This window comes from Nothobranchius furzeri, chromosome 7 (genome assembly GCF_043380555.1).
Source record: "Nothobranchius furzeri strain GRZ-AD chromosome 7, NfurGRZ-RIMD1, whole genome shotgun sequence".
Classification (NCBI taxonomy): Eukaryota; Metazoa; Chordata; class Actinopteri; order Cyprinodontiformes; family Nothobranchiidae; genus Nothobranchius; species Nothobranchius furzeri.
Window position 1 is genome coordinate 79,970,004 of NC_091747.1, and position 24,686 is coordinate 79,994,689.

General features: G+C 44.6%; 1 protein-coding gene across 1 annotated transcript in view; it reads right to left on the reverse strand.

The window, feature by feature from the left end:
• LOC107395596 (gastrula zinc finger protein XlCGF57.1) overlaps positions 1-16,269 on the reverse strand; it is a 29,709-nt gene extending 13,440 nt beyond the window's left edge. The window contains exon 1 of the mRNA XM_015975005.3: positions 16,060-16,269. The gene's annotated coding sequence lies outside the window, so the exon portion shown is untranslated. The remainder of the gene's footprint in view (positions 1-16,059) is intronic.
• Positions 16,270-24,686: the final 8,417 nt, after the last annotated feature.

A 24,686-nucleotide genomic window follows, 5' to 3' on the forward strand; every position in this document is an offset into this window, starting at 1 on the left:
AACCAGAAAGGCCCCCGCCCCCCTCGAGAGGCACAGAGGATCGCCCCGGGGGGCCACAACCAGCAGCCGGCAGAGTCCCAGGAGATATCAGCGGCAAGCCCACAGGCCCGCCCGCAGCCTCCCACCCCCTAGCCGGCTGAGCCCGGGACCCAGCAACCCGGGACCCAGGGGCGACCACCCCCGCCGGGGACCCAGCAGAGCCCAGGGACCCAGACCCCACCAGGCAGCCACCGGGATCTATCAGGCAGATGCCAAAATCTTAAACCCCCTGACCCGGTTGCCACGAACACTCAGGCAGACCACGGCACAACCCCTCACACCAGGTGTGGCAGGGGGAGGGGGGACAAAGATCTATATCATCAAGAGAAGTTCCAGGAGAGGGGAGGAGTCAAAGGCCCCACCTGACATATACAGTCATACACAAACACAGTCACACACTGCCTCCCTCATGCTCACACATGCACATACAACCCAAGACTTACAAAAATGCACGCCGGACACCCACTCATGCTCCCCATACACACCCTATTCACTCTGGTCCCGGTACTGCTGCACATTGGGTACAACCATCACCGGTAACCAGAGTTTGACCCTTTCTGCTGGGGTGCTGATGAGCAGGCTCCCCCGCCCAACGCTGAGCACAGCAACCCACCACCCCAGACCCCAACCAGACGGCCAGATCCCCCTCCTAGCCTCCAGCCCCAGGAAGCCTAGCAACAACAGAGGTGGCAAAGACCACTAGTCTCCCTCCGCCTGCTCCAATATAGTGTTGTGTAATCATGAGGTGTATTCCATGGCTGTGGTGAGTGGGCAGTGCGGGCAACATCCGGCCTTTGCCCGCTGATGCCACCGCACCACCCCACTCACACCTTCAGCCATCAGTGTCTAAGTGCGGTTTAAAATTTGAAGTGGGCACTGGCACCCGAGAGGAGGCTGAAATATCCCCCTGCCAAATGCTGTTGAATGTGCTCACTCCCAAGGCCCTAAGTGTGTGTTTGTGTGTGTGTGTGTGTGTGTGTGTGTGTGTGTGTGTGTGTGTGTGTGTGTGTGTGTGTGTGTGTGTGTGTGTGTGTGTGTGTGTGTGTGTGTGTGTGTGTGTGTGCGTGTGGTCCTCACGGCATGCCTCAGTTAGAAAGAAGGACAGCTTCAGTCAGAAGAGATGTTTACTCTACAGTATCCAGAATGATAATGAATCTTGCATGTGGCAAGCCCCTGCTGGATAACTTGACCCGCTATTCGAAGGCTGCCCCTAATGGTAGGCGTGAATTTGAGCCAGAAAATAAGTCTGCAGTAGGTGTGTTGGACCAGTTCAGCCCAATGCAGACCGCCTTGGGAAGAGGGCTGAAAAATCGACCGGTTGAGCATGAAAAAGAACAGGTTACCATGATGTGAAAACAATATACCAGTGGTCCTCAATAGGTAGCCCACGGACCCCCTCTTTATGCCCCCACCATCAGACAGATGAGCTGGAGGGGAAGGGACAGGTGTTGTGCTTGTGTGTTGTGTATAACAGCCAGCGCTGTGCATTCACTTGAAATATTTTTGGTGGAAGTGTTGGCAAGAGCAAATGTTTTTCTGCTGTAACGTGAGGAAATATGGGTTTTCTGTCACAAATTTGGTGTTGGACTCAGCTGGGTCAAAGCTGGGTCATTGAGAACTTTCACCCACAGATTAAGACCTGAACGCCAGCGAGTCTGGGAGGAAACCATAACATCTGCCACCTGCGGTACCAGAAGAAGGAGTTCTCATGGACAAGTAGTCATAACAAGTCAAAACATAAAGTTTAAACTTCCTTTTCTTGTTTTGAATGTTAAAAGTTTAATCATCAATTTGCTCATTATAAATGTGTTTTAATCAAATGAATGACTATTATGCTTTGGGGTAATTATAAGAGATTTAATGAATCCATAATTAGATAATGTTGAGAGTGTTTGTTACTGACCTTCACACACACTCAAGCACACAAACATTCACACACACCCACACACATCTGCTCACAGTAAACTCCAAAACACATTTGCTGACGCACACGTTTGCTTTGAGAAGAGAAAGGTTTTTGGTAAGTTTCAGTCTTATGATTTCAGTTCGTGCTTGACAACGAAAGAGAGAGGACCTAAAGGGGGGACAGAGCCGGTTGGCTCGTTTCTTCCCCCCCTCCCCCCCCCCCCTTTTTCCGCTGTTCCTGTCAGCCAGACAGAATAGCTGAATCGCGACTTCTAACGCAGACTCATTACCGAGTCTTTTGATTTCTGAGTGAATTAACTTAAGAAAGCGCATCGACAAAACGCTTTACCATCAACGTGTACCGAGGGCAACTCTGGACCCGTTCCGTTCGACACCTACGTCTCCCCTGTCAGCCGTTGAGTGTCATCTGGATGAACCACCACCATCCTCCACGGCCCGGATCCGAAAGAGGGTCCACAAGAGTTCGGTGAGACAGAACACGGTGTTTAGCGTTTGATGCAGTTCTCTGATAAGACCTAAGTTTATCCAAACCATCACTTCACTCAGACCCCTGTTTCTTCCTGAAGCAAAATCAGATACACACACGCATCCATCTCACCTCATGTTCATTTCTCACTACACTTTGCCCACACACACACATCCATAATCACATCATATCACTCTCAATCTTCATTCACCGACAGAAGGTCTATTTGAGCAAGAACAGCATATCAACTGTTAAAGATTGTCCCACAAGTTGCCAATGTTGATTGTTATTTCCTGTTTGTCAATTTCAAAATCATTAGTTTAATTTGAAGAATTAAAACTTTCAATTGTCAAACTGGTTTCCTCATTGAACTGAAACACAGACACACAGATATTATCGTCAGTTTATCGATGAAAACAACCTTTGAGTCTTCTTAACAATATAACTGAGTAAAGACAGTTTCTCCTTACAATATAACTGAGCCAGTCAATTTTCTTTACAAATATGGCGAGCGTATCCAGACTTCTATATCTGCGATATATCTGATTTCAAACATCTACAAGCTGATTTTTCGCAATTTTAGCCTTTTCTCTGTGTTTCACTTTGATGTCTTATTTTGAAAAAAACCGGAATTTATTCCGCTGAAGTCACTCTTCCGGGAGACGTCCTGGTGGAAACTTGACGGTGGAAGATCTCCGATCTCAAATTGTCCGCAAATTACAGACATTACTTTGATTTATCCCATCTTCGCCTTCGGAGCGAACGTGTGAGTTGTGCTTTTGACTAAATTCTGCCCATTTTGGCGCGACGCCGCGCCTCTAATCTCTTCATGTCGGAAAGCTACATTTCCGCTCTGAAACTTGCTGGGTGAGCTACCGTGAGCAGCTTATCCTCAAATCCTAAAATTAAGACTAAATTCTCCGATTCTCTGACATCCTTTCGTCTCAGTGTGTTGACACTGTGGGCGAGCTATTGTGGAAGATATTTCCATTACATAGGCGAAGCCGAATCTTACCGGAATGCTCGTAGGCACCTACCATAGCTTAATTTGCTAGGTAAACGCTGTAAGTCGGGTTATTGCCGTCACGCGTTACTGCATCCAGATTGCGTACGCTTTAAAGTCCGTTTTAACAGCGGAGCGAGATGCCTGCTTGTTAATCGGGAAAATTTAAGTTTGGTCGCTACAGACGAAAAGCTAGACCTAGCCGGAGAGCTAAGCTAGCGAGCCACAGTTGGACAAAAAGGGAACACGTCCCATTAAATTGTCAAACCATTTCTGACACAGTAAGTCTGTGTCCTCACAAAACCCGCATTGGCGGTGATTCTTGTAAATCACTACGGTGTGTAGAATCTACATTTTGCTACGTTTGTCCGTCTGATACCAACACGGCAGCGTAGGGTTTATTATTTTTTTATTTTTGTTTTAGACCGCTGTACGGGTCGGCTTTCACAGCCTCCATCGCTCGGATCCATGACTTTTTCTTCCATCTTGTGAAGTTGTGTGCATTCATTTCTCTATCAACAGCTCCTTGTTTTACCCTGTGTCATAAAGTTAAGTTACGCTACGGACAGTCCTTGTTTGTGAGATGAATTAAGGAATTTGCCCAGTTTTACGTCGACTCAGAAGGTAAAAACGCGAGTTGCTCTGAACTTAATGAGGGATGGACGAGACACCACAAAATCTTTCTTGTACTGTTACACCTGATGTAAGGTTCTCTGACGTTCTGCTTCCAGAACATGCCAAGACGCAGGAGACTGTTTACCGGCCGAGCCACGCTGGTCCCTCCGCCCGCCCGAACGGGCCCGCATTAGTCGAGTGCCGCCGGTCGGGCACGGTGGGGACTAGTGGCAGCGGTTCGGTGCCAGCTGCTCGGGGTCGGAGGTGGTTCTGGTCTGCCATTCATGACGTGAATTCATGCAACATGCTGTTTACAGTCATAGCGCTTTTTCTTTGCCTTTATTTCTTCCAGGGGGTCAAAAACCCACCATCAATATCAAGGTTTGAAATAAACAACACTTTCTCTGCTACTTTTAAGCTGAATAAATCTCTTGAGCCTATGGTTAACCTCTCTGACAAACAGGTTGTGCTTAACCCTTTGGTTCCTGATGCTTCTTCTCTGTCATCCATGTTAGAGGCTGACCATCTCTCCAGCATGGGTGTGAAATCTTCAGGCTGTGATCCACCGCTTCAGTCAGGGGTCTGCTTTACTCATCAGTCCGCCTCATGCACAAACCGGCTTGTTTATCGGGGCGTGATGGAAACGTCAGCCGCCGTGAAACACTTGTGGTCTCCGGACGGAGCAACCTTACCATTTGCAGGGTTTGTGCCCGGACATCTTGACCTTTCTATGAATGACCTTGTCACTTTTCAGTTTGTGACCTTTGCTAATACGGTGGCCAATTCTTTTCTCCTTTCACAGGGGTGTGACTTTGTCTCTGGCCTCTGTGCTCTATTTCCTGTGATTTCTCTTTCAGGTGACCATGATGGCGCAGGAAAACCTGCGGTTTCCAGCAGTCCAGTGGTCAGTGCCGATGTTGAGGAAGCCTCAGTGGTTGCTGTGCACACCTCTCTCACGGGCTCGGGAAGGCCACCCGGCCCGGGAGGTGTAGGTGGGTGCAGTGATGCACTGCTCGGGGCCCCGCCTGACAAAGGGGGGGTGCTGAGTGGCACTGAGTTTACCGTTGCGGACTTCAACCTGTTCGGGGGCAGGCCTCCTCCGAGCGGGCGGGTCATTGCAGGAATCGACACTGACCTTCCACCAATTCAGCTGACAACTTTGACCTCCGACCCGGAGATAGGTGGTGCACCTTCTACGGGGCGGAGTTCTAGTCAGTCTGTAACTACTCTGGTTACACCGGGTTTTTCTGATTCTGTGTGGGAACCTCCATCATTCTTGGGAAAAAAGTATTCTTGGCTTCAGTTTTCAGGACAGAACATGTTCCTTTCGATAGTGTCATGTCTGTATCTGATTCTAAACATGGCTAGGTTTGCTTTGACACCCGTGACACAACCATCCTTGGATCACTCCTTTTCAGAACCTCAAAGTCCAACGCCTCCAGGTCTTTGGACATCTGAACACCTACTCTTTCAGCACGATTCAGGTCACGATAGGGCTTTTAAGAGCTTAAGAACTGTGGTTATGCTTCTCCTGTCTCACAGACACGGCATAAGTTTGAGCAACAAAAGGGGGGTGGGGAGCCTCCTCCTGCTTTGCGAGCATCATTTTCGCATTTCCAGTTCACTACTATTTCTGATCACAACAAAGTCGCCTCCGTAAAGCTGCAACCCAACTTTGAGCAGGTAAAATCAGGTTCTGATCTAACAATTATACCATCAGCTTCACTCGAGTTCCGGACGGAACCCTCAGGTAAATTCAAACAAGTTTCCCTGTGGGTTCGTAACACAAGATACAAACAGTTTGATAACCAAATCGCTTATGAGCCTGCTCCCACAGATACGTCCAAACTCATGTCTCTGTGGGTCCGCAATACCAGATTCAAAACGCTTACTGAACAACTCTATTCTGACCAACTCTATTCTGACCGGATACTTTTCCACTAACTGGTGGACCGTTACAAATTCTCTCGTTTGTGGGATGAATTTTTAACAAATGTGATATCCTTTGAATTTTTTGTTTTAGGTTACCTGCCTCCAGCCAGGGTCCTGCTACTAACTCACATTTTTAGGGATTACTAACCTACTGATTTACATTTTAGAATTGATTTACATCTCTATCTTTTTATTAGTGCTTTGTGTAGCATGATTATATTTGATTACACATTTAATTTTGTTTTGTTACTATTTCCCTTAAAGGGCCACAAGCCAATTTGCCCTTCATTTTCATGATTATTTCTTTTATATATATATATGCCTTTACTTAGTGCAGCCTGCTGAGTTTCACATATCAGTTAGGATTTACTTTCTTTTATTTGTATTTTCTCTGCATCACGTTTTTTACATGACATGTAGAACAGGGTGCAGTACATTTCTTCTTTAGATAATTCACAAAAGGCATCCACATTTTCCCAGAGGCACCCATAGATAGGTTTTGATTGATTTCTTTGATTTGCATCAAATGCTATCTATCGTGTGGGCTGTCTCACTTTGTCTCCTTCTCCGAGCTCGTATGGACTACATCCCATCAGAGGGGTCGTCTTCACCATCCTTCAGCTGGTTTCCTGTCGCATGGGGCTTCGGTCGTGGTTCGAGAGGTGTCGAGGTCGTCACTGGACTTCGCCTGGACTACGCCTGAGGAATACATCACCTGCCCAGCTCCGTGTGACACACGAGCTGCTTATCCTTTGAATACCTTTGCATTATTGCTGATGAAATTAACTGCTATTGGCATAGCTCTGCTTTCAAGATTTCCTAAGGGGATTGCTTTACAATGGTTGCAACAGTTTTGGCCTTAATCATCTGATCAGGATATACTCCCTTCTACACGAGACCTGTGGAGACGCTTCATCATTCCTGCCTTCATCTGGGATGTCTACCTTCACGAGTACATCACGTTATTGAGGTTGTGACGTCAGGTGGCCTCTGCTTGACCACCATGTCGTCACAAAAGGGGGAATCTGTAACGTGAGGAAATATGGGTTTTCTGTCACAAAGGTGGTGTTGGACTCAGCTGGGTCAAAGCTGGGTCATTGAGAACTTTCACCCACAGATTAAGACCTGAACGCCAGCGAGTCTGGGAGGAAACCATAACATCTGCCACCTGCGGTACCAGAAGAAGGAGTTCTCATGGACAAGTAGTCATAACAAGTCAAAACATAAAGTTTAAACTTCCTTTTCTTGTTTTGAATGTTAAAAGTTTAATCATCAATTTGCTCATTATAAATGTGTTTTAATCAAATGAATGACTATTATGCTTTGGGGTAATTATAAGAGATTTAATGAATCCATAATTAGATAATGTTGAGAGTGTTTGTTACTGACCTTCACACACACTCAAGCACACAAACATTCACACACACCCACACACATCTGCTCACAGTAAACTCCAAAACACATTTGCTGACGCACACGTTTGCTTTGAGAAGAGAAAGGTTTTTGGTAAGTTTCAGTCTTATGATTTCAGTTCGTGCTTGACAACGAAAGAGAGAGGACCTAAAGGGGGGACAGAGCCGGTTGGCTCGTTTCTTCCCCCCTCCCCCCCCCCTTTTTCCGCTGTTCCTGTCAGCCAGACAGAATAGCTGAATCGCGACTTCTAACGCAGACTCATTACCGAGTCTTTTGATTTCTGAGTGAATTAACTTAAGAAAGCGCATCGACAAAACGCTTTACCATCAACGTGTACCGAGGGCAACTCTGGACCCGTTCCGTTCGACATCTACGTCTCCCCTGTCAGCCGTTGAGTGTCATCTGGATGAACCACCACCATCCTCCACGGCCCGGATCCGAAAGAGGGTCCACAAGAGTTCGGTGAGACAGAACACGGTGTTTAGCATTTGATGCAGTTCTCTGATAAGACCTAAGTTTATCCAAACCATCACTTCACTCAGACCCCTGTTTCTTCCTGAAGCAAAATCAGATACACACACGCATCCATCTCACCTCATGTTCATTTCTCACTACACTTTGCACACACACGCATCCATAATCACATCATATCACTCTCAATCTTCATTCACCGACAGAAGGTCTATTTGAGCAAGAACAGCATATCAACTGTTAAAGATTGTCCCACAAGTTGCCAATGTTGATTGTTATTTCCTGTTTGTCAATTTCAAAATCATTAGTTTAATTTGAAGAATTAAAACTTTCAATTGTCAAACTGGTTTCCTCATTGAACTGAAACACAGACACACAGATATTATCGTCAATTTATCGATGAAAACAACCTTTGAGTCTTCTTAACAATATAACTGAGTAAAGACAGTTTCTCCTTACAATATAACTGAGCCAGTCAATTTTCTTTACAAATATGGCTGAGCCAGCCCAATTTCTTTACACTGCTTTATATGGTGCAGAGATAGCTCTGATCCGTTGTATTATTGAGTGTCCCCTTTTTTCCCCTCTCTCTCTTTCTGCAGGTCTAGATGTGGATTTGTATTCATCCTTTATGTTTTTTTAATGTCCTGCCTGGCTGTGAAGCAAACAGAATTAATGTCTGAATGCTGGTGACAAGCCTTACAGATTTACTCTTAGGTGGAGCATGAAAGTGTCTGCTTTTAATGTCACGCCTGATACTTAAAACTTTATTGTTATTGTTTATGAAATGCTACATATAAGTCTGACCAGACACGGAGACAGAGGTGAAAGAGAAAGAAAAGACAAGGTGGGTGGGGGGGTTCCACAAAATTACACAATCAATGATAAAGAGTCTGCTTCTGGGCCTGCAGAAAAATAAACAAAAACAAAAAAAGGGACACACAACAAAACAACAGGAGCAACCTATCACTGTGTCAACCTGATGAGGAAATATAAAATCAACATTGTTTTACTGAACGATCACTCGATAATAAATCACAGTGCATTTAGTGCCCACCACAGCCTTAAGACGTGTTGAAAATGCCCAAGCCCATACTTTTGAGAGCACCATGTGAGCACCTGTGTGTGTACACGCGCTTGTTTATGTAAAGTTTCTCTATAGGAGCGTCCAATAGAGAGTGTGAGGGACCACAGATCTGTCCCCCAAAGATGTGTAGGAGATGGAGGGAGCTCCAAGTCCCAGAGATCCAGGAGCTGCCCGAGAGCGCAGGGACCCCAGGGAGACTGTGACTAGAAAAGCCCCCGCCCCCCTCGAGAGGCGCAGAGGATTGCCCTGGGGGGCCACAACCAGCAGCCAGCAGAGTCCCGGGAGATAACAAGGCCCACAGGCCCGCCCGCAGCCTCCCACCCCGAAGCCGGCTGGGCCCGGGACCCATCGCCCTGGGACCCAGGGACGATCAGCCCCGCCGGGGACCCAACAGAGCCCAGTGACGCAGATCCCACCAGGCAGCCACTGGGAGCAACCAGGCAGATGTCAAAAATCTTAAACCCCCTGAACCGGGGAGCCGTGAACACGTAGGCAGACGAAGGCACCACACTCTGCAGCAAATATGGCAGGGGGAGGGCAGGCGAAGATGTGTAGCAGCATAGGAAGACCCAAGAGAGGGGAGGAGTCCGAGACCCCACCTGACACACACAGTCATACACAAACACAGTCACACACTCCCTCCGTCATGCTCACACACACATACAACCGAAGACTTACAAAAGTGAACGCTAGACACCCACTCACTCTCCCCATACACACCCTATTCACCCTGGTCCTGACACTGCTGCACAACCATCCCAGGACCAGATTTAGTCCCGTTGTGCTGGGGTGATGATGAGCAGGCACCCCCATCCAATGCTGAGCAAAGCAACCCATCCCATCCCATCCCTCATCCTTTGTTTATTTTTGCTTGTTCGATTGGATTTTTTATCAATGTTACTATTTTCATGAAGTTTTCACTCGTTACTTTGGTCAGTTTCTTTCTTTCAAAGACAGCTGAGGGTCATGAGGATGACTCGAATTACTAAATTGGTCTTTAGTATTAGTATGTGTGAGTGAGTGAGTAAATGGGAATTTGTCTGTTTTTGATAAAACGACTTCTAGAGTACTATAACCCCCCCAAGGTCCTGTACAACACAATCATTCTGCACACACATTCACTATGGAACTAGGATTGGGACCACATTCAGCGTAACTTGTACAATATTCAGCGTAACTTGTGCCAAGTTTTGTAACTTCGAACATGTTTCATCACATGTAACTTTGGATTCGTAACTTGTAACTTTAGTTTTCTAACTTGTAATTCTCAATTTGTACTTGTATTTCTTGTTTTGTAACAGGAACGTTGTATTTTGTACATATATTTTTTATTTTGTAAAATCAAACTTTTATTTTGTACATTTACTACTCATTTTATAAAATCAAACATTCATTCAGAAACATGAAACTTTTGTTTTGTAACTAGCAGACTTCCAAATTGAAAAAAATCAAGGTACAAGTTTGAAATCAAAACTCTCAAAACACACATTTCATTCTACAGGTACAAACCAAAATCCTACAGTGTTACAGATCTTTTTGTCTTGATTCTAGCGTCAGTGGGAGGAACTTGGGTGGAACCAATGAGAGCACGAGTCTTGGCTACCAATCACGTTTCTCGAATTCCTGTCCAATCATTGGGAGAGGAGGGCAGAGCTGTAGAGACGACACTCCGAATGTCCGAATCCACAGGAAGGATGCTTATGAGTACGGATTCTCGCCGGTCTAGCAAGGCCGGGTCCTTGAAGACCGCTAAAACCGGAAGTCAGCGGCTCTGAATTCGGACCTTCACCTCTACGGTGACCCGTAGGTCCCGTCACAGCCGTGGCGGCAGCTACACGCAAAGGAAAAATGCTAAAGCTAGCGAAAATGGAGCAGGAATATTAAGGAGCTACAGCAGCTTCACGTCCATCAGCAGCGTTTGTTCACAACCGTTTTCAGGTAAAGTAACTTTGTTTATTCTAGAAGCTTTCAGGACTTGCATGTTAACTTTAGATGGCTTCATGTATGTTTTAAGCTACAGAATGAACTTGTTAAACGTACACAACACATTACTACAGAGTATTAACATGTAGGTAATTAACATAAACCAAATGCATTATAAATGTTGAATGCAGCAGGATGTTTTCTAATGTAAATTGGACCTTAGAACTTATTTTGCATCAAATGAGGGTAAAACGTTTTAAAACAGGTTTTTTAATAAAATAGCATTTAACTGTTTTCAATGTGCATTTGTTTATTCAACTTAAGCCTAATAATGATTAGATCTGTCTTAAAAATGTAAATTCTCTGTAGTTTTCCCTGCTGCTTTTCTTTAAACTGAACAGAACCAGTGTACTGCAGGTTATATGTTTGTTTTAAATTTTTCTATAAAAAAACAAACTAACTCTTATTTAATCTATTACAGGTCAGCATGCACTGTGCTGCACATCTGCATCGGTGCTGGTGAAGTTGTGGGTCTGGAGGATGAGCCTGAGGAAGATGTGTGAGGAGGAGGTCAGTGGTGCTCTGTCCTGGAGGAGGTCCCAGCAGACCACCACTACTGTTAACAGGCAAGTCATCCACAGAGATGTAACAGCCGTCGTCTGAGCCAGCCCAGCGGTCCCTGTAGATGGACGATGGAGTGGACAGTGAGAGGAAGCGTCCCAAAGCTCTCTCTGCTGACCGTCCTGTATGATGTTCCTCTGGCCAGAAACGTCCAGCCACGGGTCTGCTCCAGCCCTCCATCCACATCTGGATCCTCCTGCAGCAAATCCAGCTGCACTGTTAAAGACTTCCTGCTCACTCAGTTTAAATAAATGATCCAGGAAGAGTCACTCAGGTTAATCCTGCTTTAACCGTACATAACTGGTCCATACTGGTTTTGATCTATAAATAAGTGTAACCTATTATAAATAATCTTGTCTCCTTACCATCTTTTCATTTTCTGTTCATGTAACATGTTCAAAAGCATCTGTAATTAATAAAATTGGTGATAAAATCAATGACCAGAAAGAGTTATCAGTTAGTATTTGTTTTAATAAATGTGTTCAAATATCAAACAGCTAAATAACATTAACATGATGACAGTAGAAGGCCTCTCTCCCAGGAGGACCACCAGGTAAAGCCTCTCCTGACCCTGGACACCTGCAGTCCTACAGAGAAAATCAGACCACAGGTGACAAAAAGGCAAAAAAGACATTTTTTATAATAGTGACTCATATATTGTACAACCAAAGTCATAAAGTTTTCAATCAGTAGTTTTATTTCAGTATGTATTTTTCCAGTATCACAAAAAATGTAATTTTATATGGTTAAAACCATCTATCTTATGTGCACGTTTTAAAACACTGCCCAGCAAACATTCGGACGTTTAATGACAGTTGAACGGTCACAACTGTAAAATAATATCACAGGAATTAGGAAAAATTAATATGACATCTACTCTATGTTCCTTGCCCAGACTCGAACCTGGATCCTCCGGGGGGAGAGTCACCCGCTCTCCCAGCTGAGCTATGCCAGCAACTACTACATATCAGACTTTTTTATATAGATAGGTAGAGGGTAAAGTGCGGGGTAAACTAACCAATCAGAGGACAGAGAAGATCTGCCACAGGCCACGCCTCCAGAGTGCCAAAACCCCTTACAGCCGAGCGAGCAGGATTCAGAAACCGAGCGCGCACAGAGGCTGCCGCGTGCGCACGTTTTCCTCTGCCGTGTGCTCGTTGACAACGCGCGCACGCAGGTTTGTCACTTGTGCACTCACAGACACAGTTTGCTCCCTCTCAGTGCACAAATGACCTCTCGCCATGTATATTTTCGCTCGCGAGTCCCGTTCACACGCGCGCTGTGGACCCAATCCGCGTGCACGGGTTGTGGCACGCTTCAAACGCCATACATTTCTGCCTAAAATGTAATTTAAAGAACAAATAAACAAACGAAAAATGTCTATAAACTGAACCGCTTTAAGCTTTTTAGATTTCTATGGCTAGTTTTTAACAAACTTACGTTTAAAACTTCGTAGCTCTCCCCATTTTCTCTGCCTGTTGAAAATCCACAGCCGGCGCGCAAAGCATGCTGGGATAGCCTTGTTCTGCGAGGAGACAACGAAGCGGTTAGCTAACGCTTCACAATGCAACAAAATGATGACATTTCATCAACTTACCGGAGAAAATCCTTCCGAAACACCGAAAATGAACTGCAGTCAATGCAGCAGCGGGGCTGTTTGGAACTATTCGAAACTACATGAACCACGTGACTTCCCCATTCCATAGGAGTCTATTGGAGTGTCGTAACTCTCTACAGCTCTGACAAAACCCCGCCCTCCTCTCCCAATGATTGGACAGGAATTCGAGAAACGTGATTGGCAGCCAAGACTCGTGCTCTCATTGGTTCCACCCAAGTTCCTCCCACTGACGCTAGAATCAAGACAAAAAGATTCGTAACACTGTAGGATTTGAGGTGCGTACCTGTAGAATGAACAGAGGCGGTTTTACTATTAGGCATAGGTAGGCGGCCGCCTGGGGCCCCCTTGTGTTGGAGGGGCCCCTAGCCCTGACCGCCGGCACCCCTCTGTTAATGCCACAATATTCTTATTACCAACCTGTGGCTGCAGACGGGATTGGACATGCTTCTCATTACCATAATTCCTGAACCGTTCAAGATATCATTAACATTCCAAAAGTGCTGAAAAGATAAAAATGGGGCTTTTCGTGCATATACAATACATTACGGTAGCCACCGGGATTCCCTGTCTTGAGCACACCGAATCACAACACAGATTCAGAGACGTGCTGAGTTTGTCATCCAAAATGCTCCGTTTTATAACTTTTGAATGGCTGATCAGATACAAAAAAATCCAACGGTTCCTAAAAGTACATAAAAGCAGCTTTCCAACGATCTATAGCATGAAGCAATCAGAGTTAGAGAAAATATCGCTACGAGGGGAAATCCTGCTGTACAGCCTGATTGAAACGGAGCACAGCGCCGCGGTGAAAGTGGATAACGGAACGGGGAAGCTAATCAGCATAAAAACCAGCATGAAATTATGGAAATGCCTTAAAGAAAATCAACATGATCCATTAGGTGTCCCAGAAGGCTTATATCTGAAGACAGTGACCACGAAGAAGGACAGATCTCCGGTGAACCAGGATATGAAGGTTTGTTCAGTCTTTATTTTTTTATTTGAACAACCCTCAACTGTTTGCTAATTGTAAGATTCAGCTTCATTCCAGCATTATTTATCTTTTTACCATAAATAATTAAATTTGCTAAAACTAAAGTATTTGGTATAGCAGTGCACGGTGTGCCAGAGAAGAACCCCATGGCGGTGTGAGGTGTGCAGGACTCTGCCTGCAGCTGGAGAGAAACTGCTTCAAGGTCTACCACATCAAATAAAAACGTCTGAAAGTTTACAAAAATAAATGGTCTTAAAAACTGCTAAAAAAAAAAGATACCAAGGTTCACACTGTTTTAATAATAGATGCATTTCAGTTCAAAGTTTAAATTGTTTGCCCAGTAATTTTGAAGTTCCTGTTCAGTAATAAATGTAAAAAAATTAAATCTCTTTTTTGCTTTTTGCACTTTTAAGCTGATTTTTTAAAGGCTTTAATAGAAATAAATTATAAATACAAACCATACACTAAAAGCTGAGGTTGTTCTGAAAGAGTTACACACACTTTGTACTTTTTATTACAATTTTACAGCCATAAGATTAAAAACATACCAGGCAGCCCTGTTATAATTATGGTCATAAGAGGGTTATTAAGACGGCGATGCACAAACAGGAAGTGATTGGTAGTCATTCCACTCCAATCCAGTTGGTGGCAGTAATGCGCCAAATTGTTGTTTGCCAAGTGCCATAAGACCACAAATAAGAATAATAAGAGAGGCTGGAGCGTTGGTAACAAACTCAAAGCGATAGTCAAAACATGAAGCATGAAACTGAGTTATCCTAGTGGCTCCAATAAGAGAAAGAAGCAGCATGCTTCATAAAAGCTTTTATCTTCACTTCTGAAAGTGACGTAGTTTTTCGATGTAAACATCAAAAGGAAGCAGAAAGGAAAGACAATGGAAAATGTTTAAAGGGAGGAAAACATAGACCAAAATGGAAAATAGAAAAAAAATAACTAAGGCTAAAGCACAAGAGCACTGACAGGAAGAAGAAAGCAGAGCAAATATTGAAAGTGCTCAAAGGGAGGGAAATACAGGAAAAAAGAGGAGGACTAATAAAAAGGGAGAATAACTCATGTCAGAAGAGGGGGGAGTTTCGCAAATCCAGTTAAAGGTAAGATTGTTGAAAATTTGGTGTAAGGGGCCCCATGTCTGTGTTCGCCTTGGGCCCCCAAATTGCTAAATCCGCCCCTGAGAATGAAATGTGTTTTGACAGCTTTGATTTCAAACTTGTACCTTGATTTTTTTCAATTTGGAAGTATGCTAGTTACAAAACGAAAGTTTCGTGTTTCTGAATGAATGTTTGATGTTACAAAATGAGTAGTAAATGTACAAAATAAAAGTTTGATTTTACAAAATAAAAAATACATGTACAAAATACAATGTTCCTGTTACAAAACAAGAAATACAAGTACGAATTGAGAATTACAAGTTAGAAAACTAAAGTTACAAGTTACGAATCCAAAGTTACAAGTTACGAATCCAAAGTTACATGTGATGAAACATGTTCGAAGTTACAAAACTTGGTACAAGTTACGCTGAATATTGTCCCAATCCTAGCTCCATAATTCACAACCTGGTAGTGATGAGCACAGCTGCCCTGGGGCACAGACAGGGGCGTGTTTATGAATAATTTATGAACCGACACACACACACGCACACGCGCACACACAGCCTCTGATCCGTGCTATTATGCGCAGCTGTTGTCTCTCTCTCTCGGACTCCGCGTTGTTTCCAAGTGGGTTTTTCCACCAAAATTCTGATTCGGACTCAGATCCGTTGCTTCCCGTTGGAGAGTCCGAATCAGAATCACAGCCCAAGCCGTGATCTTGTATTATGAGGTAGAGGTAGGAGGTAGAGGGATCCTCTTACATATGATGGAGATACAAAAGCGTTTCTCAGAGAGGGCAGGCGACGGATCAGCAGCAGATCCAGAGGAAGGAAACGGTTTCTGCTTACCTTACTTTAGAGCTCCGATTGTGTCGAACAACGCAGATTATCTTCTCTGCATCTGGAAAGAACAACTCGCACCTAAATGCTGATGAAGCTTTGAAATCCTTGTGATGGTTTACAGCGCTCGTCCGGCTCTGCTGCAGGCGTTCGGAGCTCCTTCTGTTGTCTTCGTCTTTCAGGTTTTGTGGTTGTTGGCAAACAGCTTGAGGTGCATTACCGCCACCTACCGGTTTACAGAGGAGACTGACACACGCATGCACACACACACCTCTATTATATTTTGTAGTGGGTAGAAAAGCAGACAGTTTTCCTTGATCCACCACCTGAACAGTATTAGGACCTCATATGACCTGAGTCATGTCACATCCATCCTGCTTTCTCACGTCTTCATTCAAAAGTCAGCTGTAGTAGTCCGACCGAGCTAACAACCTCTGATGGTTGCCACTTCTTTCTTCCTCATCTTTTTCTTCTCTTGTTGATCGGATTGAATGATCAACAAAGAGTAAAATAGAAGAAGTTTGAAGAAAATACAAATGAACTTCTCAAAGAAACATTGTACAGCTTGGCGGTTTAATTTTATAAGTTTTTGAGGTTTTAGGGTTTAAAAATGCCAAACTTTTAATGTGGAGATCTCAGTTGTATCAAAGCGAATGTTTCACTTCATTTTAGTCTTGATGACAGGAAGTTGTGTTGGTCCAAAGAGTGTTGGTGTCTGACTTAGAGACAAGAAGAAGAACACAAGACAGGATTAAAAAGCTTGGGTGCATCAGCACTCAGAGAGGAGTTTGCTGCCAAGAGGAAGCGGCAGGACCACAGCTCCAGCTCGGTTCTAACCCAGTTCATTATCTTTCCAGTTCTTTGTCTCCTCTTTCTCTCTCTCTCTCTCTCTCTCTCTCTCTCTCTCTCTCTCTCTCTCTCTCTCTCTCTCTCTCTCTCTCTCTCTCTCTCTCTCTCTCTCTCTCTCTCTCTCTCTCTCTCATAGTGGTTCAGAACACTACACACACCCCTAAAATAAAATTGAATAGACTTGATCCCACAGTGGGGAAATTCACTTGTTACAGCAGCTTAAATACATAAGAGAATATGTTGAAGAACAATAATAGCAAAGGTACATGTATACACACATTTGCAGTAAGCCAGCATTGTAACCTTCAACCACTAAAATCTACAAGAAAAAATGGAAAACGGGTTGTAGAACAGTGCAGCATACTTTGAGGGGTATAGAAATACTTTGTAAAGCTGGTATTGCACGAGTATTGAACACATACTGAATACTGCATTGGTGTTATTATTTAACAGGATAATGCCAGTACTGCTTAAACTGAGGAGTTTTACACTCTTACTGCAGAGAGGAAGAATGGCCTACGGCAGTGGTTCCCAACCTTTCTCCCAAGGGACCCCGTTTTTTACCAGTAAAATATTTGACGACCCCCTCCCATTCTCTCTTCCAGTACAAACAGTATTAAGAAATGATAAAACTGTTCAAGCACATTTTAATATGCTTTGATTCAACAGATAACAGTAATAGTAGTCTCCAGTACAGAACAAAGTCATTAACAAAACCAAACAGAGCATAATGTGCTTGACAGTTTGTATTACTTTTCTGAACACATTGTTTCTTGTAAACACTGATAAATCAATCATTCCTTTCAATAAACGTTTGACACATAAAAATACACCGAGCAAAATGTACTTAAATGTGTATATTACTGTTTATACTAGATTATTTACTGTAAACGCTGTGATTAATCAACCAGTCCTATCTTTAATGAACTTTTGACACTTGAAAATAAAACAGTGAGCTGAGCAAAATGTTCTTAAAAGTGTGTTACTTTTTCTGTACTAATTATTTGCTGTCTTAATATCAGTAAACTTTTCACTCATGAAAAAAATGTTAGCAAAATGTAGGCTATAAATAAGTAATAAATGAAGTTTTAACCCCTTGAAGTGGAGAGGTCCTGGCGACCCACTGAGAGGCTTTGGCGCCCCCTTGTGGGGGTCGGGACCCCCAGATTAGGAACCACTGACCTACGGTAGCGTTCTGTTTTACATCTGGGATGTCTGCCTCTGAAGGAGCTGTCCATGGCCTCCACAGTGGAATGCAGTGGATGGGAGGGTTTTTTTAAGGTAGTGGTCATCTTCCCCAGCATCCTGCTTTCACATATCACACTAAAACATCTCCATCCCCGTCTTACCCTGAAACTTCAGCTCTGCCCTCCCTCCTCACTGGAACACTGACATGAATGATGTGTCAGAGGAAGATCTCAGTAATTTGGCTGGCCTTTGCAGAGAGAGAAAGAATACTAGAAACATTTGTACATGCCTGGGAGCGATGACACTGAATGGTCTTGATGTGCTTCAGGCTCTGAAATGTGGAATTACTGGTTGGTTTTTAACATGATGCTCTTATCTATCATGTCTACCCCATGACAAACTGTTGGGCACACCACACCAATGAGAATTGGGTTCTGTGGCAGTAAATGCAACACATTTCTCAGAGAAATGGTTTCTTGAGAGTGTTTGAGTGCAATAATGTGCAGTGGTGTCTTTCTGTTGTCTCGTTTGGTGTTTTACCCTCAACTTTGTTTTGCACACACCCTGGTTAAACTTTTGTTGTTCTTTTCATATCTGCTAGGATGTTATGGTTAATTAAAGTCTTTTCAGTTGTTGATGGCGAGGAGGAAAACATGTTTTTTTACTTTGCTTAACCTGAGTTACATATTGTGCTGAATGGAAATGTCTTAAAGGAAAAAGCCAAGCAGAGAAGGTCAAAGAAACAAATGACTGTTGCAAACGAAGACTGACATGTCAAACTTTGATTGAGCACACATAGAAACAAAGACTGCAAATAATTAGCATCCAAATGCATCAAATGTAGAATCTAGCTGCTACACCTTCTTCCAGTCAATGTACAGGATTAGGATTGGGAACGATGTCTCTGCTTCATGGTTGCTCCCTTCCTTGGAGACTCCACAGTACCAGATTTCTTTGAAAGCTTCACGAGTGACTTCAACCATCACACCGCTTACAATAGCTTCAGTCTTGGTGCAGACACTGCTAATGACATCATCATTTAGTTTCTGTTGAAGAGAAATAAACATTAAAGTTTGTATTTTCTATAGATGTAAAACACAATTCACCTGACTGACAGATTTTGTCTTTGAACCTTGATTAAAAACCATGCTTTCGTTCTTTTTTAAACACAGAAACAGTTTTGTTTACCTGTTTGTAGCTACGGTTTCGCCGACAGCTGCCGGCTTCTTCAGGCTGACGCTGATGGTGGCGCGTCACTTCCTTCTCCGTTTATCTGCGGGCAGCAGAGGACGTTGTCGCCCTCTACTGCCCGCTCTCCCCTCTCCGACGATGCAGTCCCATGCGTGGTCCAGCGTGTAAACTCCGTCGTCCTTGTTCATGGTCCCACATCCACGTCTCCTTATCTCGATTGCTTCCTTGATCCATCTTTTGTATTTTTGTTGTTCAGTGGTTATGATCCGTGTGCTGTCCCAGTCCATTATATGGTTTTCTCTTAAGCAATGTTCTGTTACGGCTGACTTTTTTATTGTACTTTCTGCTTCTTCTTTTGCTGCTCTTGTGTGTTTACGATTTGCCTCTTTCTCGCACTCCTTTCTGTGTTCTATTGTCCGTGTATTGAGTTGGCGTCCGGTTTCTCCTATGTATGTTTTATTGCATATTTTGCATGGGATTTCGTAGATGACTCCACATTTTTGTCCAGCTGATATTTTGTCTTTTGGGTGTACTAGTCTGTTTCTAACTGTTGTGTATGGCTTTGTTGGTGTGTTTATGTTGTGTTTTTTCATTGTTGCTCTTATTTTTTCCGTTATGCCTCTGATGTATGGTAGGGTTATCACTGGTTTTGGTTCTTGTCTTTCTGGGTTTCTGGTTCTTTTTTTGGGTTGTTCTTTGCTTTCTGTTTTTGTTTGTTGTTTTCCTTTGTTTATTGCCCATGTCGGGTATGCGCAGGTCTTTAAAGCGTGTTGTATGTGTTTGTCCTCTTGTTTACGGTCTCTCTCTTCTGTTATTATGTTTGCTCGGTGATATAATGTTCTGATTACTGACAATTTGTGTATGGTGGGATGTTCTGATGTCCATAATAGATATTGGTCAGTGTGTGTTGGTTTCCTGTATGTGTTTATGTTTAGGTCCCGTCGGTCTGCCTGGTGATTTTCATGTCCATAAATGCTATTGTAACGGAATCAAAGTGATGTAACTAACCAAAGTTGTATTTTAATACACTGTTAGTAGTTCACTTTTATAAACAGAAGAATAGGCTGTTTTTATCATCAGGGAGTTTAATTAAACACTCTGTATTGACTTTGAGACAATAAAAGAGAGAGAGATGGGATCGTTTGAGAATCTTTAATTTCTGAATTATAAATTCTAAACAATCTACCAGGACTACTCTGTGATGGATGAGAATGGATTCGGATGTTGTGTTGGTGCGTGTGTGTGTGTGTTTGTGGGTCTGGTTCAGATTCTCTAGGATGACGTAATCGAATCTGGTCGTCTTTGTTATGACTAGATATCACGAGGCTTATAAAGTGATGACATGAGCCGCTATTTTGCCGTGTACGTACCCAGTGGGGTCTCCCAAGTAGATCAGGAATTGCCAGGTCTGGAAACCTCGGATGTACGATGGAGCTGTCGGTGCAGCGGTCACAACGTTTCAAAACCCGTCTGGAGGGTCGGCCCGGTACGATTCAGCAGCGTCAGCAGTTGCTCTTATTTTGAAAGGACGTCGTCTGGTTGTTAAACGACGAAAATCTCCCGTTTCACAGTTCTTAGTTTAAAGAAAACGCATCCGGCCAGGCTGCGCTTGTCTTTAGGATGATGGTGAATAGAACTGAAGTCAAAATGGAACTGACTTAAAATGGCGTTGCCTTGTTTTATATCTCTGACTTGTTGATAAGTTTCAGTAAAGTAGATTGGACACTTGAAGTCAACACCAGATTCTCCTGCGGCAGCCGAAAGCTCTGATTGGTTGGAACAATGTGTCATGCGTTTCTATGGAGATGAGGATCAGTATGTCTGCACCGTAGTCCTGGTTTCATTAAACATAATTCATGACATATTTATTTCACAGATCATTCACTTGATTATTGTTGATCAACATCTGTTTTGCTTAATAATTTTAATCACAAATAAAGTACTTTGATTAGGTAAAGCTTCTTCTTCTCCTTCGGACTCTTCTCCTGGAATGTAAACAGTCTGAGGAACAACCCGACCTTGGTTTTTCTACACGGTGTTAATGTGCCCAGGGGCCAGCTGTATGGAGTTGAAAACCATGAACTTCATAACCTTACATATCCCCCCTTTTCAAGGTCAATGTGGTCCTTCAAGAGACCACTTGGTCGTTGAACAAACCCAAGTTATGAAGAATCTCGACAACAGAACCGGATGCGATCCCAAGGGAACAGCCGTCTGTGGTGAGGCACGAACCCCACGCCGGAGAACAGTCTCGCACACTCCTCAGGAAGAACACAAGTCAGTAGGTTATTAATTATTCCCCATGGAAGTCATAAACGAAGCAACAGCAACGTCATATCCTCACGGGCAATAAAGCAAAGCAGGAGCAAATCTTGAACGTATCCACGAACAGGGTAGTATTCCAATTAAAAATCGAATTATGTAAGAGTACTTATCGTAATCCACAAAAAGGGAAGAGCGGGTGACAGTAATCCCAACGAATGAGGTGGCCCAGCAGTCACGCCGGAACCACAGTCGTCCAAGGCCAACGAGCCGGAGCACCCTCAGGAGTAGTCGATGCAGATGACGAGTCACGGATCCACCCCCAGGAAGCAGGATCCTCACAAGCTCAGCAGAGGAGAGAGAGCACAGTGTAGGCACTTCAATGTAGACACGACAAAAGTGCATTTCATGTCATCAAAGAAATAAAAATAATAAAAAACCTAACTCTATGAGTGCCTTTTGTACTATGTGTTAGTTTTAAGTGTAATTACCCATTAAGTGAAGAAATGGATGCAGCCCTGACTGTGTAAGATGCAAAAAGGGATGATGCGAGAAGCAGAAAAATGAAAGAAACCCTAACTGGTATCAGTGAATCCTCACTGTAAATACTCGTGTCAGGACAGGGGCGAAATTGGTTATTGCCCAGTAGGATAAATCAAAGAACTGATAATCACAAACACAATTTTCACTGTTAAAATCAACTGGTCAAAGGTACTATAAAAAAAAAAAAAAAAAAAAAAAAAAAATAGAAATGTAAATCAGCACTAAAATGTAAATCAGTGGTTAGTAATCATGTTCATGTTAATGTACCCCTAAGGAATTGTGATTAGTAAAGATTAAAAAAACAAAATTTTGGACAACAGTACTATGTGGCCTAACCCACTCACTGTTACCTGGCCTTTTACCTGACTCCAGGAGCCCACAGCACGTCCGTCTCAACACACCTTAAGTCTGCACGTGACGTATAACAGGAAAGACAACCATGTACACTCACAAACAAACAAATTTGTGTAATCAGAGATAGAAATCTGTGGAACCAACGGGACGCGTTTATCACCCCCCTTTTGAAGTCGGTGGATTGTTGTTGTTGGTGTCGGCCAAATCTGTGGGACCCTTGTGCAGTTTGATATGGTCCCTGTGTACCCATTTGTAGACGGGCGCCTTGTTTTTGTCGGCGATCTTGATCTGATACACGACCGGTGAGATCTTATCTGTAATCAGGTATGGACCCGACCATCTGGGCAGAAGTTTCTTAGCCAGCTTCCCCGAGGTTGCATTGTTGTTACCCGTTTTGGGAGCGAAAATGTAGTACCACGCCTGGTCACCTACATCGAGTTCGGAATGTGAGGCTTTCTTATCGTAATAAGTTTTTCTGCCTTCAGCCGACTTTTCCAGAGACGCCTGTGCGAACGAGAATGCTGCAAGCAGGTGATCTCTCAGGTCCTGCAAGTACTGGTCGCTTGTACACGCCGGGGCTGTGTCGGACGGAACCCGTCGTTGATACAGCAGGTGAAGCGGAAGGGTCATCCGCCTACCCGTCATCATTTCAAACGGGGAGACACCTGTAGACTCGTGAGGGGTAGCGCGTATGGCCATAAGGACCAATGGAAGTTTCACATCCCAATCTCGGTGGTTAGCTTTTACATACTTTTTTAACATGCTGATAACCGTGCGGTTCACCCTTTCGACCTGTCCAGAGGCCTGGGGCCGGTGGCTAATGTGGAACTTAGCCTTGACACCCAACAGTTCCCAAAGATGTTTCATCACGTCAGCGGTGAAATGGGTACCCCTGTCCGAGTCGACCTTCGCGGGCAGACCGAAGCGGGCAAAAACGTGATTCAGCAAGAGGACCGCTGTAGTCTTAGCCGTGTCATCCGGAGCCGGCAAACATTCAACCCATTTGGTGAATGCGCAGGTGACAGTCAGTATGTACTTACTCCCCCTGGTGGATTTGGTCAGAGGCCCCACCCAATCGAATTGCAAGTCCGACCACGGAGTGGTCTCACCCTTTTCCTGTAGGGGTGCTCTGTGCGTAGGGTTGGACGGCTGAAACTGACAACAAACCAAGCAACGCTCGACGTGGTCCGAGATATCACGACGCATCCCCGGCCAATAAGCAACCTGGCACAGGGCACCGAACGTGGCCTTGACGCCCTTGTGACCGGCGGATGGAGAGTCATGAGCCTGCCAGATCATGTCCCTCCTCAGCGGTTTTGGAGTAACAAGGACAGGCGGCGAAGGAGGCTTGGCGGCGTGCATCAGCAGCCCTTCGACGACCCTCAGCGTGGACCGCACACGAAAGAGAGAGCGAAGCTCTGGAACGGAATCAAGCTCGACGGAAGTCGGTAGTTGGGTTTTAGGATCAGAAATGTACTTGATCATCCTGCTGATAGCAGGGTCCCGGGATTGAAGACTGACAAGATCGGTATCCGAGTAGGCAGGTTGAACGGCCACCGCACCTTTGGGTTGTCCCGAGTTGGACGTTTTAGCAGCCCGAGCTCGAGTAACAACACACACCTGGTTTTCATCAGGGAAAGACCACACATGTCCATCAAGCCACCCAGGTTCGAAAACCCACAGGGGACCATCGGTCGCGCCCTGTTTGGCCAAAGAGTCTGCAAGGTCGTTCAACTCCTTTTCAGGACCGGGTGCGCGAGAGTGACCTTTGACTTTACGCCAGTAAATGTGCATGTCGAGTGCAGACACCAGAATGTCACACGCCCTGAAGAGGGCCTGATTTTTGACGGGCTTCCGGCTAGCGGTCTGGAACCCGTTACTCTTCCATGTTGGTAGGTGACACAAGAAACTGAGACGCGCGTAGTCCGAGTCAGTGCAAACCACCAGTTCACGGATGCCATGGTCCCTAGCGCTACGTAGCGCTATCACGATCCCCGCTACTTCAGCATACTGTGAGGTCTTTCCACCCAGAGAGTAACAACGGGACTCCCTGCGGTCACCGTCTACCCAGACGACACCCACGCCCGCACAAGGCGCGGAACCGTGCCGAAAAGCACTGCCATCCACGTATACGGTCGGTAAACCCGCACAGTACGACTGGTCGTAGTAGTGGTGGTTGCGGTTTAGAAGAGCCCGAGGGGGCCTGGCTGGCGGGACTGACGCGATGGCGTCGTCCGAGCAATGTTGGC